Below are 14192 nucleotides of genomic sequence, written 5' to 3'. Positions count from 1 at the left end.
AAGATTTACATAGATTGCTCCCTCCCTGGAGGGATTTTCATCCCCCCCTTTCAATTTTACTTATTTTTCCTTAACAACGCTCCGCAGATTGGAGCCTTGCTTCAAGCTAAAAAAGTCGGGATAAGTACCCGACTTTTCTTAGTGTGGAGCTTTGGGGCTTTGCCCCTGGATTGCTTTGGAGTGGCTGCTGCGCCATGTAGATCACCTGCCACCACTTCGAAGCAATCCAGGGGCAAAGCGCCTGTGTGGATGAGCCCCAGGAAACCAAACTATCCTATGTCCTCCACCCCACCCCCGTTGCTGTCTAGGGACGACAGGATTGCTCTCCCTGTTACCTTATATCTTTTTGTTGCTGTTCAGAAAGGTGTCTAATAAATGTAATAAATAACAACAGCTACAATTAGTTCCCCTACTTTGACTGGCAACAGTTCTTCAGGCTGTCAGGCAGAGATCTTTCACATGAGGTACTGGTTCCTCTCTATTTGGCCCTGGTTAGGCCTCATCTAGAGTATTGCGTCCAGTTCTGGGCTCCACAATTCAAGAAGGACCCAGACAAGCTGGAGCGTGTTCAGAGGAGGGCAACCAGGATGATAAGGGGTCTGGAAACAAAGCCCTATTATTATTATTATTATTATTATTATTATTATTATTATTATTATTATTATTATTATTATTATTATTATTTTATATAGCACCATCAATGTACATGGTGCTGTACAGAGTAAAACAATAAATAGCAAGACCCTGCCGTATAGGCTTACATTCTAATAAAATCATAATAAAACAATAAGGAGGGGAAGAGAATGCACCAAACAGGCAGTATAAAAGTCAGAGCAAAATCAAGTTTTAAAAGCTTTAGGAAAAAGAAAAGTTTTTAGCTGAGCTTTAAAAGCTGCGATTGAACTTGTAGTTCTCAAATGTTCTGAAAGAGCGTTCCAGGAGTAAGGGGCAGCCGAAGAAAATGGACGAAGCCGAGCAAGGGAAGTAGAGACCTTTGGGCAGGTGAGAAACATGGCATCAGAGGAGCGAAGAGCACGAGCGGGGCAATAGTGTGAGATGAGAGAGGAGAGATAGGAAGGAGCTAGACAGTGAAAAGCTTTGTAGGTCAACAGGAGAAGTTTATATTGGATTCTGAAGTGAATTGGAAGCCAACGAAGAGATTTCAGAAGTGGAGTAACATGGTCAGAGCGGCGAGCCAAGAAGATGATCTTAGCAGCAGAGTGGTGAACAGAAACCAACGGACTGATGTGAGAAGATAGAAGGCCAGTGAGAAGAAGGTTGCAGTAGTCCAACCGAGAAATAACCAATGCATGAACAAGAGTCTTGGCAGAAGAGACAGACAAAAACGATCGAATCCTGGCAATATTATACAGGAAAAAACGACAGGATTTAGCTACTGCCTCAATATGAGGAATAAAGGAGAGCAAGGAATCAAATATAAAGCCAAGACTACGAGCTTCCTTGACTGGAGTAAGTGTAACATCATTGACAGTAAGAGAGAATGAGAGATGAGGAGAAGGTTTAGGAGGAAAAACAAGCAATTCAGTCTTTGCCATATTAAGTTTCAAACGACGATGAAGCAACCAAGCTGAGATATCTGAGAGACATGCCGAGATACGATCGTGAACATCAGGAGAAAGATCCGGAGATGAAAGATATAATTGTGTATCATCGGCATACAGATGGTATTGGAGGCCATGAGATTGAATAAGATTACCCAAGGGCAACATGTATAAAGAAAACAACAACGGGCCAAGCACCGAGCCTTGCGGAACCCCTACTGAAAGGGGAAAAGAAGACGAGCTGCCATTAGCCAACACGCTGAAAGAGCGACCCGCTAAATAGGAGGCAAACTAGTTATAGACAGAGCCACAAAATCCGACAGAGCCACAAAATCCGAGGTCATGAAGGGAACTAAAAGAAGATCGTGATCAACCGTGTCAAAGGCTGCAGTTAGATCAAGGAGAATAAGAACGGAATAAAGGCCTTTAGACTTGGCAATAAGAAGATCATCGGTAATCTTAGTAAGGGCTGTTTCAGTGGAATGCAAAGGACGGAATCCAGATTGAAAAGGATCCAGAGCAGAGTTACTAGAAAGAAAATCAAGACAACGAGAGTAGACTACACGCTCCAGGATCTTTGATACAAAAGGCAACAAAGAGACAGGTCGGTAGTTAGACAGAGATAGCCTATCAAGAGTAGGTTTCTTGAGAATAGGAGAGACTGTAGCATGTTTAAAAGCAGAAGGAAATGAACCAGAGGACAAAGAAAAATTAATAATATGAAGCAAGGAAGGGAGGATAGCAGGGATAAGATTAATAAAGACGCGAGAAGGAATCGGATCACGAGAACAAGTGGAAGACTTCGAAGAGCGCAGTATTGTAGACAGTTCATCAGCTGAGACCGAAGGAAATGCAGAGAAGTTTGTAGGAGGAACTGACAGATGAGGAACAGGAACTGGAAGAGGAGCAGAGCTGGCCAGATCAGAGCGAATAGTTTGGATTTTAGCATTGAAAAAAGAGGCAAAGTTATTAGCAGACAGAGAGGCGGGGAGAGATGGTGGATTAGGCTTCAGAAGAGAATTGAAGGACGCAAAGAGCCGCTGAGGATGCATAGCATTTGACTGGATCAACATTGAGTAATACTGCTGTTTGGCCAATGAAATAGCAGAAGAGAAAGAGGAGAGAACAAATTTGTAATGGACAAAGTCCGCCCAGTCCCTGGTCCTACGCCAAAGGCGTTCAGCAGCCCGGGAACAAGAGCGAAGGCAGCGGATGAAAGAGGTGAGCCACGGTTGGGGTTGAGAAGGGCGAACTATCCGAGTTGTAGATGGAGCAAGATTATCAAGAGTTGAAGATAAGGAGGAATTAAAGAAGGAGACAGCTGAGTCCAAGGAGACAGCCGAAAAGACAGAAGGAAGAGAGGAGCCCTATGAAGAGAGACTGAAAGAACTGGGCATATTTAGCCTGGAGAAGAGAAGATTGAGGGGACACATGATAGCACTCTTCAAATACTTAAAAGGTTGTCACACAGAGGAGGGCCAGGATCTCTTCTTGATCCTCCCAGAGTGCAGGACACGGAATAATGGACTCAAGTTAAAGGAAGCCAGATTCCAGCTGGACATCAGGAAAAACTTCCTGACTGTTAGAGCAGTGCGACAATGGAATCAGTTACCTAGGGAGGTTGTGGGCTCTCCCACACTAGAGGCCTTCACGAGGCAGCTGGACAAGCATCTGTCGGGGATGCTTTAGGGTGTATTCCTTCATTGAGCAGGGGGTTGGACTCAATGGCCTTGTAGGCCCCTTCCAACTCTGCTATTCTATGATTCTATGATTCTATGATCTCATACCATATGATCCTTTCTTTTAAAATTGGAGATGTGAAGGATTATATTGGTACCATCTGCATATAAAGCATGAGCTTTCAACATGGAGCTACAGTCATTTGCATGTAAAACGTAGTTTGAGGACCCTAAATTATATATATAAGTGGGATCAACGTAACAGAAATCCTTTGTGCATATAGAACTTTTCGAGCTTTAGGAAAACCTAATTTGTCTTAAATGTTATAGATACAAATGTGAACTTTTAAGAATGCTGTTTTCAAATATGTGTGTGACTCCTGTCTGAGAAGATTTAAATGTATCGTATTTCCCAATTTCCCCTTGCGTACAGTGTGTTTGATTTTTCCCCCCTGTATCTTTTCTTCTGAAGGCTAGAACAGCTGTGGCACTTCTGGAAGAGATCAGCTGGTTTGGAAGACAGTTCAAAAGGCCCCAGAAGAGATGTTTTGTTGAATGCAGCCAGGGCAAACTGTTAAAAAATATATCACATTGCTCCTGTCTAAAACCCAAAAGAAGAATTGTCCCAAAAAGGAAGGATCTCAAACTCCTAGGAAGAGCACCCAGCCCTTCTGTCTTCAGGCATGAAATGTGTCCAGCTTATCAAAATTCGATTGGTGACAGTTTTCCACTGCCTCTCCCCAAATTATTACAAAGTTCATAAATAGTCCATCTTAATAACTTGGCAATGAGACAAGAGACTGACAGCCACTTTTTGCCCTCTCATTGTGTCAGCTCTAAATCATTCATATTTGAGACAATGCGATAAAGAAAAAAATAATTATACCTAGATCCTTGGAGGTGTCAATCACCCGTTTCTCGATTTCGAATAACTGTTCAATTATTAGTTGTCCACATTGTTCAGTTATTGATTGGCCACCCTTAATTTCTACGTTACTCACTTCATAGCTGGGGAAATTCCCCTTTTGAACTGATAGTGGAGAACACCTTGCTAATTCAGTTATCTGCTTTTCTTTTAGCACATCTAAGGAGATTTGCTAATCATCTAAGGAGATTTGCTGATCTTGTGCTCTTCTCTGGGTGATACTGTCAGCAAGGGCTAACTCACATGCCAGGGCTCTGACATCATCATCTGAAATGTGTCCCTGCAAAGTACACCTGGGGTCTACAGACCAATCTAATACAGAATTGGTTGTAGAATCATTTCCTACTACTTCTTCTCTTTGAGAAGAAGCTTTTCCTAAAGCTTTTAAAACTTGATGTTGTGCAGACTTCTACTGTTACTTTCTACTGTTAGTTTTTCCCTACCCTGTGCCTGCTTACCCTTCCCTGTACCTGTTGGCATTCTCTTCCCCTCCTTATTGTTTTACTATGATTTTATTAGATTGTAAGCCTATGCGGCAGAGTCTTGCTATTTACTGTTTTACTCTGTACAGCACCATGTACATTGATGGTGCTATATAAATAAATAATAATAATAATAATAATAATAGTGTCATTTCAGTCTGGGATTTAGGTTTCTGTTTCTTGCTCTCAGTTAAGACTTCCACTAGAATCACCAGGGTTTTGTATCCTTGCCTGGTAAACACCATTTCATTGTTTGAGATCCAAAACTATCTAACAATAATTAACACCCTGCAATTAACAATTCTTAACCATAAAAAACAATAGCTAATATAAAAGTTAAACTTACAATTAATAAATTAAAATAGGTTTGACATTAAAACAGCAATGTACTAAAACAATGTGAAAATGTTTGGAGTGGTAAGAACAGTTAAAATCCAGTTAAGGAAATGTAAATAAATTGAAACATCAAAAATAGGTTGTAGAGCTCTATACACAATGATCTCCTACGAAGAAATTCTTTACCCCTTGAGATGAGTCTTCCTACCACAGTGTATGACGATATGAGGTAGGGACCACTTGTACTGAAGAAGATACCGGACGTGTGTAGCCTCCTGTACGACTTAGCTCCTTCTCCACAAACACTCTCTGAGCACCTTCCCCAGCAGTTCTTGGCAGCCGTACCTGACGGTGGACAGGGGCAGGAATGAACAAACAAGCTGAGGATCCAACTGGTGCAGCTCCTTCTCCACTAACACGGTTTTGTGAACCGCCCAGAGAGCTCCGGCTATTGGGCGGTATAGAAATGTAATAAATAAATAACACTCTCTGAGCACCTCTGCTAGGAACTCTCACATACTGGAATATAACACCTAGGATGATGCTCTGCAGACCAAATGTTTGTTTGAAGTCACTGTTGTCATGGTTGGACAATTCATTTCCAAGGAATAGATCCACAGTGTCCTGTTTATTTGTTAGGGTGTGTTGTATTGCAAGAATCTTAAGACACCAGAGACATCTTCTTAAACACTACTTTATTCTTGGCCTAGACTGAAACTGAAACTCTAACAAACACACTCCAATCTTCCTGACTCCACCCTTCACTTCCTCTTCCTCCCAGCTCCCCTCCATGCCTCTCCTTCAACTCCCAACATGCAATTCACCTACTACAATACCACAGGGTGTTTCCAGGTGGAAGATTCCTAGCACTCTCACTCAGAAGGCATTGTGCAACTATTCCATCTTTCCCTACTGAACATGGTAACATTCCATGAATGAGGCAAGGCAGTTGCAAAACCTCATCGGAAAACACCCCTAAGCCATTTTTATGGCATTGTGCAGCTATTCCGTCGTTCCCTCCTTATTAGATTTTTGGCTGAAATAGGGTGACCATATGACCGGATTTGCCCAGATTTGTCTGGGGTTTTGATGGCAAATCTGGGAGGGGGAGGGGAAATCCGGATTTTTTTCAAAGAGCAGCTCTAATGGGAATTAACAAAAATGCTTATAACTCCGTCATTTTTTAAGATAGACATGAAACTTGGCACAATGGTAGCTCTTAGGAAGGGCTTTAGTCATACCAAATTTGAATCAGATCTGTTCATTCATTGATTTTTTAGGAATTTTTGAAAAATTGAGGTTTTAAAATTATTATTTTTAAAAGCGTCATTTTTAAAGATAAAGAGATGAAACTTGGCACAATGGTAGCTCTTAGGAAGGGCTTTAGTCATACCAAATTTGAAACAGATCCGTTCATCCATTGATTTTTTAGGATTTTTTTTTAAATTGAGGTTTTAAAATTATTATTTTTAAAATCGTCATTTTTAAAGTTAAAGAGATGAAACTTTGTACCATGATAGGATTTAGATAGAGCTTTAGCCACACCAAATTTGAAACAGATCCGTTCATCCATTGATTTTTTTAGGAATTTTTTAAAAATTGAGGTTTTAAAATTATTATTTTTAAAATCATCATTTTTAAAGATAAATAGATGAAACTTTGTACCATGATAGGATTTAGGTAGAGTTTTAGCCACACCAAATTTGAAACAGATCCGTTCATCCATTGATTTTTTAGGATTTTTTTTAAAAATGAGGTTTTAAAATTATTATTTTTTAAACTGTCATTTTTAAAGATAAAGAGCTGAAAGTTGGCACCATGATAGCTTTTAGGTAGAGCTTTAGCTATACCAAATTTGAAACAGATCTGGGGCCAGTAACAAACCCTGTTAACAACAACAGCAGCTTGCAATGAGTGAAGATACAGTCAGAAAAGATATTTGAGGGAAGGGGAGAATGTAACACACAGAGTATAGCAAAAGCTTCAAAGTACAGCAAAACCTACAAAAGTAGGAGTGAGTGAAGTTAATTTCAGATACATTGAATCTCTCACTTGTTCTTTATTTCAGTGATTTTAACGTTAAGATGTTATGTAGAACAGATTTGTCCTAAATGTGTGCTGTAAAATCAGACATGTGACCAAGGCTATGTTCGGGTGGGCACGCCCCCTTGGTACTGGACACCCCCCCTTGGGGGCGACCATGTTGTCCTCCGTTTTGGTTTCCAAAATATGGTCACCCTAGTTGAAAGAAAAAAAGACAGAAGAAACAGTGCGAAACCACTGGAGTATTACAAGTGGAAGACAGCATCACCTCCCCACACCCCCTGTAAAATTATGTGAATGAGGCAGAGGGATTCCACAATAAAGCTTGTCTGGAAGCACTCCAATTCTGGATCCACCCCAATGTTTCCACCCCTGAACCTGAACACAATTGATATTTGACTTTCAGGATCAATCTTTGAGTGTGAAAATGGCATTCTGCTCATGGCAGCTGTGTTGCCATTGGGGTGGGTGGGTGGGCTATGGGATTCAACATTTAGAGCTTTATCACACCAACGTTATATTGTGCAATCACTGCGAATTACATGCAAAGGACTCAGAAGTTTTCCACCTTATAATCTGCTTTGATTGTGAAGTACTCCCATGCATCCTGCCTTAATTGTGCAATAAAGCAAAAAGATTTGCCGTATTTAGCCCCTACTTTTGAGCATATCTTTCGAGCCGCTGCTGGGACGCAGGAGCAGGATTTTAAAGAAATGCTTACATCTGCATAAGCTTTAAAGATAAAGACACCAAAATTGGCACAGTAATAGATATTAGGGAGAGGTTTAAGCATACCAAATTTGAATTGAATTGAGTCATCCATTGATTTTTTAAATGATTTTTTACATTTCCCCCCTTAAACTCACTTCCTGGTATGCAAAGGATCACTGTCGCCTGGTAGCAAAAACAACCGCGAAAGCTTAGCACTACGGCCATAATCCGAGGGAAGCAGGTACGTGGGATGAAGCTTACAGTATGGGAGACCTTCAACCATATGCTAAAGCTCAAAGAACCAACACAGTCAAGATCAAATATGCAATGTTTGGTATTCTCTTTGTAGACTGTTGTGCTTAGAACTGGCTTGGATATGGGGAAGAGGGATGGACTGAGGTTTTGGTGTTAGCACTGCTACATCCCATTATACCTGCTCAACCAGTGAAAATAAACAGATCATTTCAAAACATGGTAATTCTCCAGTGTTTTTTCATATTTTGCCAACTGCACCACCGATCATTTGTTTGTGCATGTAATATTGAGAAAGGGTACTCTTTCTCTGTCTCCCAGAGGCAATAATGAGCAACAGGCTTAGAAGTCTGCACTGCACTCAAGCTGATGTGTGTATGTTTTTTTTAACCTCATAGATGCCTGTCCATCATCCCTAGATATGACACAATAAGTCTTCCCTGGCTTGACTCTCATAGAGTAAAATCCTGTTGTGATTGAGAATGATAAATCCAGGTATTTGTATCAAGCACTTTGTTACTTTTATGTAATGAACCAAAGTGGTGTCGTAGTTAGAATGTTGAACTGGGACTGGGAAGACCTGACTTCTAGTTGCCTCTCAGCCATGGAAGCTTAGTGGGTGACTTTGGGCCAGTCACTGTCTCTCAGCCTGACCTACCTGGCAGGGTTGTTGAGAGGATAAAATGGAGAAGAAGAGAACTATGGCCCCATTCAGACAACACACTAAACCATGCTGCTTAACCACAAAATGGTTAACAGAATACATCCCATTAACCATTTTGTGGTTAAGCAGCATGGTTTAGCGTGTTGTCTGAACAGGGCCTATGTAAGCTGCCTTGGGTTCCTTGCAAGAGCAAAAACAGCAGGATATAAATGTGATAAATAAATAAATATGTCAATTCCATGGAGGGAGCACTACTACTTGTAAAGGCCTAATTTTTATTTATGTATTATTACATTTATATCTAACCTTTTCTCACTCTCCAAGGAACCCAAGGTGGCTTATATGGTCCATCTCCTGTCTTTTTAAAGAGCCTTGTGTGGCGCAGAGCGGTAAAGCAGCAGTTTCTGCAGCTGAAATTCTCCCCACAGCCTGAGTTCGATCCCAGCAGAAGCTGGTTTCAGGCAGCCGGCTCGGGTCGACTCGGCCTTACATCCTCAGGCAGCCGGCTTGGGTCAACTCGGCCTTCCACCCTCTCGAGGGGGAAGGCAATGGCAAACCACCCCCCAAGAGTCAGTAATGACTTAGTGCTTACACAAGAGGTTCCTTTCCTTTCCTTCCTGTCTTTTTTAGCCTGTTGAATTGTTGTAAACTACCCAGAGACAATAAAATTACTACTACTACTACTACTACTACTACTACTAATAATAATAATAATAATAATAAGGCACCCTGCTGTTTGTCCTGCCCAAACTCTTGTCGTGTCCCAAGGCCTCAATCCCAACACAATGCCAGGCTCAACTTATAGCTTTGAAGCCCATCTGGATGTGGGGTTGGGGAGGGAATTGAAAGTTCAAGGTGCATTTACATGGGAGACTTGGTATAAGCACCTCTGCCTACGCATTTATGTGGCCTTATACAAATTGAGCACCAGCAGGGCCTGCTCAAGCTATTTTTCTACCCTGTGTGAAATTTAATTCTGTTCCTCTGGCATCTTGCTGGATCATATACTGGCAACTAAAGACCAGTGAGATTACCAGAATCCTGTTTTTCAGTCATTCAAAATGTCAGTAATGTTATAATAAGCTTAGTAAGTAAAGAGTAGGGACATAGCATAGGGCTACATTTTAATTTTTTAGATTTTTTAAACATCTTGTTCTTCCTTGAAGGAGCATAGACCAGTGTACATGGTTCTTCCAATCTCCCCCCACCCCCATAACATATTTGTCTTGACAATTGCTATGTTCCAGTATTCCACTAGAGGTCTCCAGAGACTATGGTTAAAATGTTCTTTTCCCCACCCAAATTAACCTTTCCACAGCAGGTGTTTGACTGCTCAGGTGTCCATGTGTTATTCTTAGACAACTAGGTTGTCTATGGGGCCATGAAGGTGTGGCTTTTTAACTCTCTTCCCTGACCCATTTTGTTAAACCTCTAAGAGAATTGTGCCATAGAATTGTGCCACAGCACTATTACACAGGCTTTCAAGTAAAACATGTTTTGTATCTTCTGTATTACTTCTCACCAATAAAAGAATGGAGGATCTTCTAATGGATTTGCAACAAAGCTATCAACGCCACCTAGTGAAAGAAAAGAAAAAGAATGGGACAGCACAACTCCTCCTCCCGAAGATTGATTCATGTTATTATTATTATTTATTATTATTTATTTATATAGCACCATCAGTGTACATGGTGCTGTACAGAGTAAAACAGTAAATAGCAAGACCCTGCAGTCGGTGGTACATTTGCTCTGTTTTTGTGGGACATTGGGGCCTGGATTGGATGGCTTTATCTGTAGGCTTTCAGGTGGGAAGTCCAGTCTTGTGGAAGAAACTGAGAAGCCTTATGATCCATAGCCACATTTACATGTCTCTTTAAGCCATGAATTATGACTTAATAAACTACAATGTAAATGAGCAGTGTTCTGCTGCTTTCTCCCTCCCTTCAAGTAAGTGGCTAAACAAACCAGGAAAGGGAAAGCTTTAAGCATGGCATCCAAACCTGATTTATTGCACCCAAAGAAGCCATATGCCAGCTTTAAAGCATGGTTGTTTGTTTGTTTATTCATCTAAAAATAAATATTTCTATATTGCCTAGCATGTAAATATATCCAGGCAGTTCAGAGCAATAAAACCATAAAAATAAACATACAACATTACTAAAACATAACCCAAAGTAGTGGTAGTGGGAAAATGTTGGTTTTATGAATCCTAGTTTGTTGAAGCAAAACAAGCCATAATCCCTGGTTCTAACATCACACAAAGTTCTCCCTTTCCTGGTTTGTTTACCCCCTTGCATGGAGCGGCAAAACGTGAGCAAACGAGCTGCATGCACAAGCACCCTGCTCATTAACATTCTGGTTTATTAAGCCATAATCCATGGCTTTAGGTGATGTGCAAATGTGGCCATTGTGAAGGGGGGTCATTCTTTTTCGAATCATGTGTTCTCTGGTATTACAATGCAGGTCAGGTGGCCATGATATGCATGTCAAATCAGCCCCAGCCCACAATGGATAAAAACGAGGGGATGGTTTTAGTGAGATCTATGCCAACTGCTTTTATGGAGCCCAAGCTGTTCAAAGGGTAGAGTCCAATGTCATAACTCCAGCTCATGTTCAGTATTTCTGGAGTATTTCAGAACGGCAATGTGAATTCTGCTTTGCACATTTAGGTTAAGGCTGGAGCTTTTAACATTAATTTTACGCCTTTACAATAGCCTTCCATAGCATTAATCAATGATAGACTTGAACAGCTGCAGGTTCTTCCATCCTAGCTGTCATGAGGCTAGCTGCAAATCAACATGCCTGCAGCCCTTCCCCGCAGGACTGTGTGGCACAGGGAGGGCGGCTCTTTGGCTGGGAAGCTGCCCACATGGTCAGCTTAGCGATGTTGAAATGATCTCACTGAGGTATGTCCAACAGCACATACCACTGTGCAGTACAGTGCGATGAAGGCACTCTTATGGGAGAAAGGAGGGCTTCTTGGTTCTGTTCCTAGAACTTCCCCTGGCAGAGAGACCCAGTTGGTCACTTCCCCTTCGACTTGGAAGACAGAAAGCCAAAAACCAGAGAAAGGGACCTTAAGATTTGAGAAATCACAGGGAAGAAAAAGCAACAGGCAAGAACCAGTCCTGGACAAAAGCAGGGCCGGATCTACACCAAGCAGGATATAACACTTTGAAAACGCTTTGAGAAATGGTATATGTAATGTGTCCTGGGCCCGGACAGTTGTCAAAACCATTATAAACCATTATAAAGCAGTAGGGTAGATCCTGCCCAAATTAACCTGAATTGATTTCCTGCATTGAAATGATCCCTGAGATCAGAGAGAATGATCATTTCACTGGAGCATCTCTCCCCCCACCCCTTTGAATCTCACCTCAATCACAACAGGCTTACTAAAAGCCCCATCACATCTAGGTAGAAACGTGCGGCTCCTGTTGCTTCTCTGTCTTCACTCCGACATCACTTCCTGAAAACAGCAGAAGAGAGCAGCAACTGGACTTATTCTGGGGGGGTTTGCGCCGCAAGGAAGGCCAGAAGGGGCAGAAGACGTGCAAGAGGCTAACAACGTCATGTGAGCAATCCGTGAGTGCGCAGTAACAAGCGTGCAGAAAAATGCTCATTGGATGGAGCTTTAATAGGGCCTTTGGCAAGCCGGTATTCTTTTAATCCCTTCACCCACCTACAATGTGGGCATTATAATACCAACCCATTTTGTAGGGTTGTTATAAGGATGAATGAGCAAATGCTTTGAACACCCCTAATGGGCTCTATATAAATACCTGTATCATGAACATCATCAACGTCAGCACATCAGTTAAAGCAGAAGACAGCATAACCTAGATCTCCTTAGAAAGAAGGGGATTGGTTTATATGCCAAATTTCAGACATAACAACAAGGGGAGTGTCAATAGAGGACAATGATTGGCCTAATCCTTAATATTGCAGGCAGCTGCCCCATCTTACTCACTGACGGCTACACACCTATTTACACATTCATCACTCAGTATCTTATCACGTCAATTTGTCCTGGTATGAATGGCCTCCACTGTAAAGTATTTGAGATGACGTGTGATTCTCTCTGTGGGGTTTGATCTGTGGTGGCTGCATGGCTCATGTGAGTCACCATTAGGTGTTACAGTGACCAAACCTGGAACGTGCATGAGTGCATTCATTCTTAGCCATGATTGATACTCTTGGGAGTATGTCTGCAAGTGACGCTGAAGAGGGCAGCGTGCAAGATCATCTGCTCCTTCAGCCTCCATTATTCCAGTGAAACCCTGCAGAACACTTGAGAGGGTGACCACAACTCAGAGGTGGAGGTTACCTGCCTTCCAGTTTTGCACTCATGTGAGCACAGAAAACCGTTTGTTTCTTTATCTTTCCTAATGATGATCAATGTGTAAACGCGACCCCCTATAACACTGTCATTACAATAAGTATTATTCTTTGGTCATGTATATCAGAGCTCTCCTATTGGTTTCAAAATTAATATTTGCCTGAAGCGATTACCCCGATGCTATTTTTAAATAAACTGTGATCCATAGTGCATTACAAGCATTGAGAGCTTTGCCAAGCACTTCATGGCTCTCACTCAGGACTTCAGTGAAAACAACAGAACCTTTGATTAGACATGAATGAGAGGTTGCAGGCTAGGACTAAATTTTGTCTTTCCTAAAAGCCAAAGAATATTTGTCTTTTTGATCAAAGGCAACTTGTATTTAGTTTATTTATTTATTTAATTTGTAACATTTATATATTGCTGAATACAATAGAATCTCTCAGTGGTTCACAGCATTAAAATACAATATTAAGAGGAAAAGAAAGGAACCTCTCGTGCAAGCACTGAGTCATTACTGACTCTTGGAGGGATGCCAGCTTTCGCTGACATTTTCTTGGCAGGTCTTATAGTGGGGTGGTTTGCCGTTGCCTTCCCCGGCCGTTATTACCTTTTCCCCAGCTAACTGGGTACTCATTTTACCGACCTGTGGGAGGATGGAAGGCTGAGTCAACCCTAGCCGGCTGCCTGAAACCAGCTTCTGCTGGGATCGAACTCAGGCCATGGGGAGAGTTTCAGCTGCAGAAACTGCTGCTTTACCGCTCTGCGCCGCTCTGCGCCACAATATTAAAACACAGTATAAAAATACTTCCAACAACAATAAAAGAGCAGTAAAATGGAGTGGGGTAGTTAATTTATTTAAGGCTCAGGAAAAGCCTGGGTGAACAAGTGTGTCTTCAGGAGGCATTTGAATGGAGCTACATTTTCTGCCTCACGAACTGCACAAGGGAGGGTTTTCCAAATGGTGGGGGCTGCTACAGAGAAGGCCCGGCATCTGGGTACTTCATGATTGCCTTCTGTCCGTTTGTTTATTCATTAGTTCAGATTTATTTATTTGCCAGGAAAAAGGTTAGCCAAAAGGCACACTTGCCATTGCAAAAGGGTCCCAACTGAATTAACATTTCTCATCTATATGAAAAATATCATGTAGACCGGGATTCCAAAACTAACCATTGCAAACAGTGGGTTGGATCCAGACA

This window comes from Elgaria multicarinata, chromosome 1, assembly GCF_023053635.1.
Source record: "Elgaria multicarinata webbii isolate HBS135686 ecotype San Diego chromosome 1, rElgMul1.1.pri, whole genome shotgun sequence".
Lineage (NCBI taxonomy): Eukaryota > Metazoa > Chordata > Lepidosauria > Squamata > Anguidae > Elgaria > Elgaria multicarinata.
The sequence above is the reverse complement of the archived record's forward strand: the minus strand, read 5'-3'. Positions refer to the sequence as shown.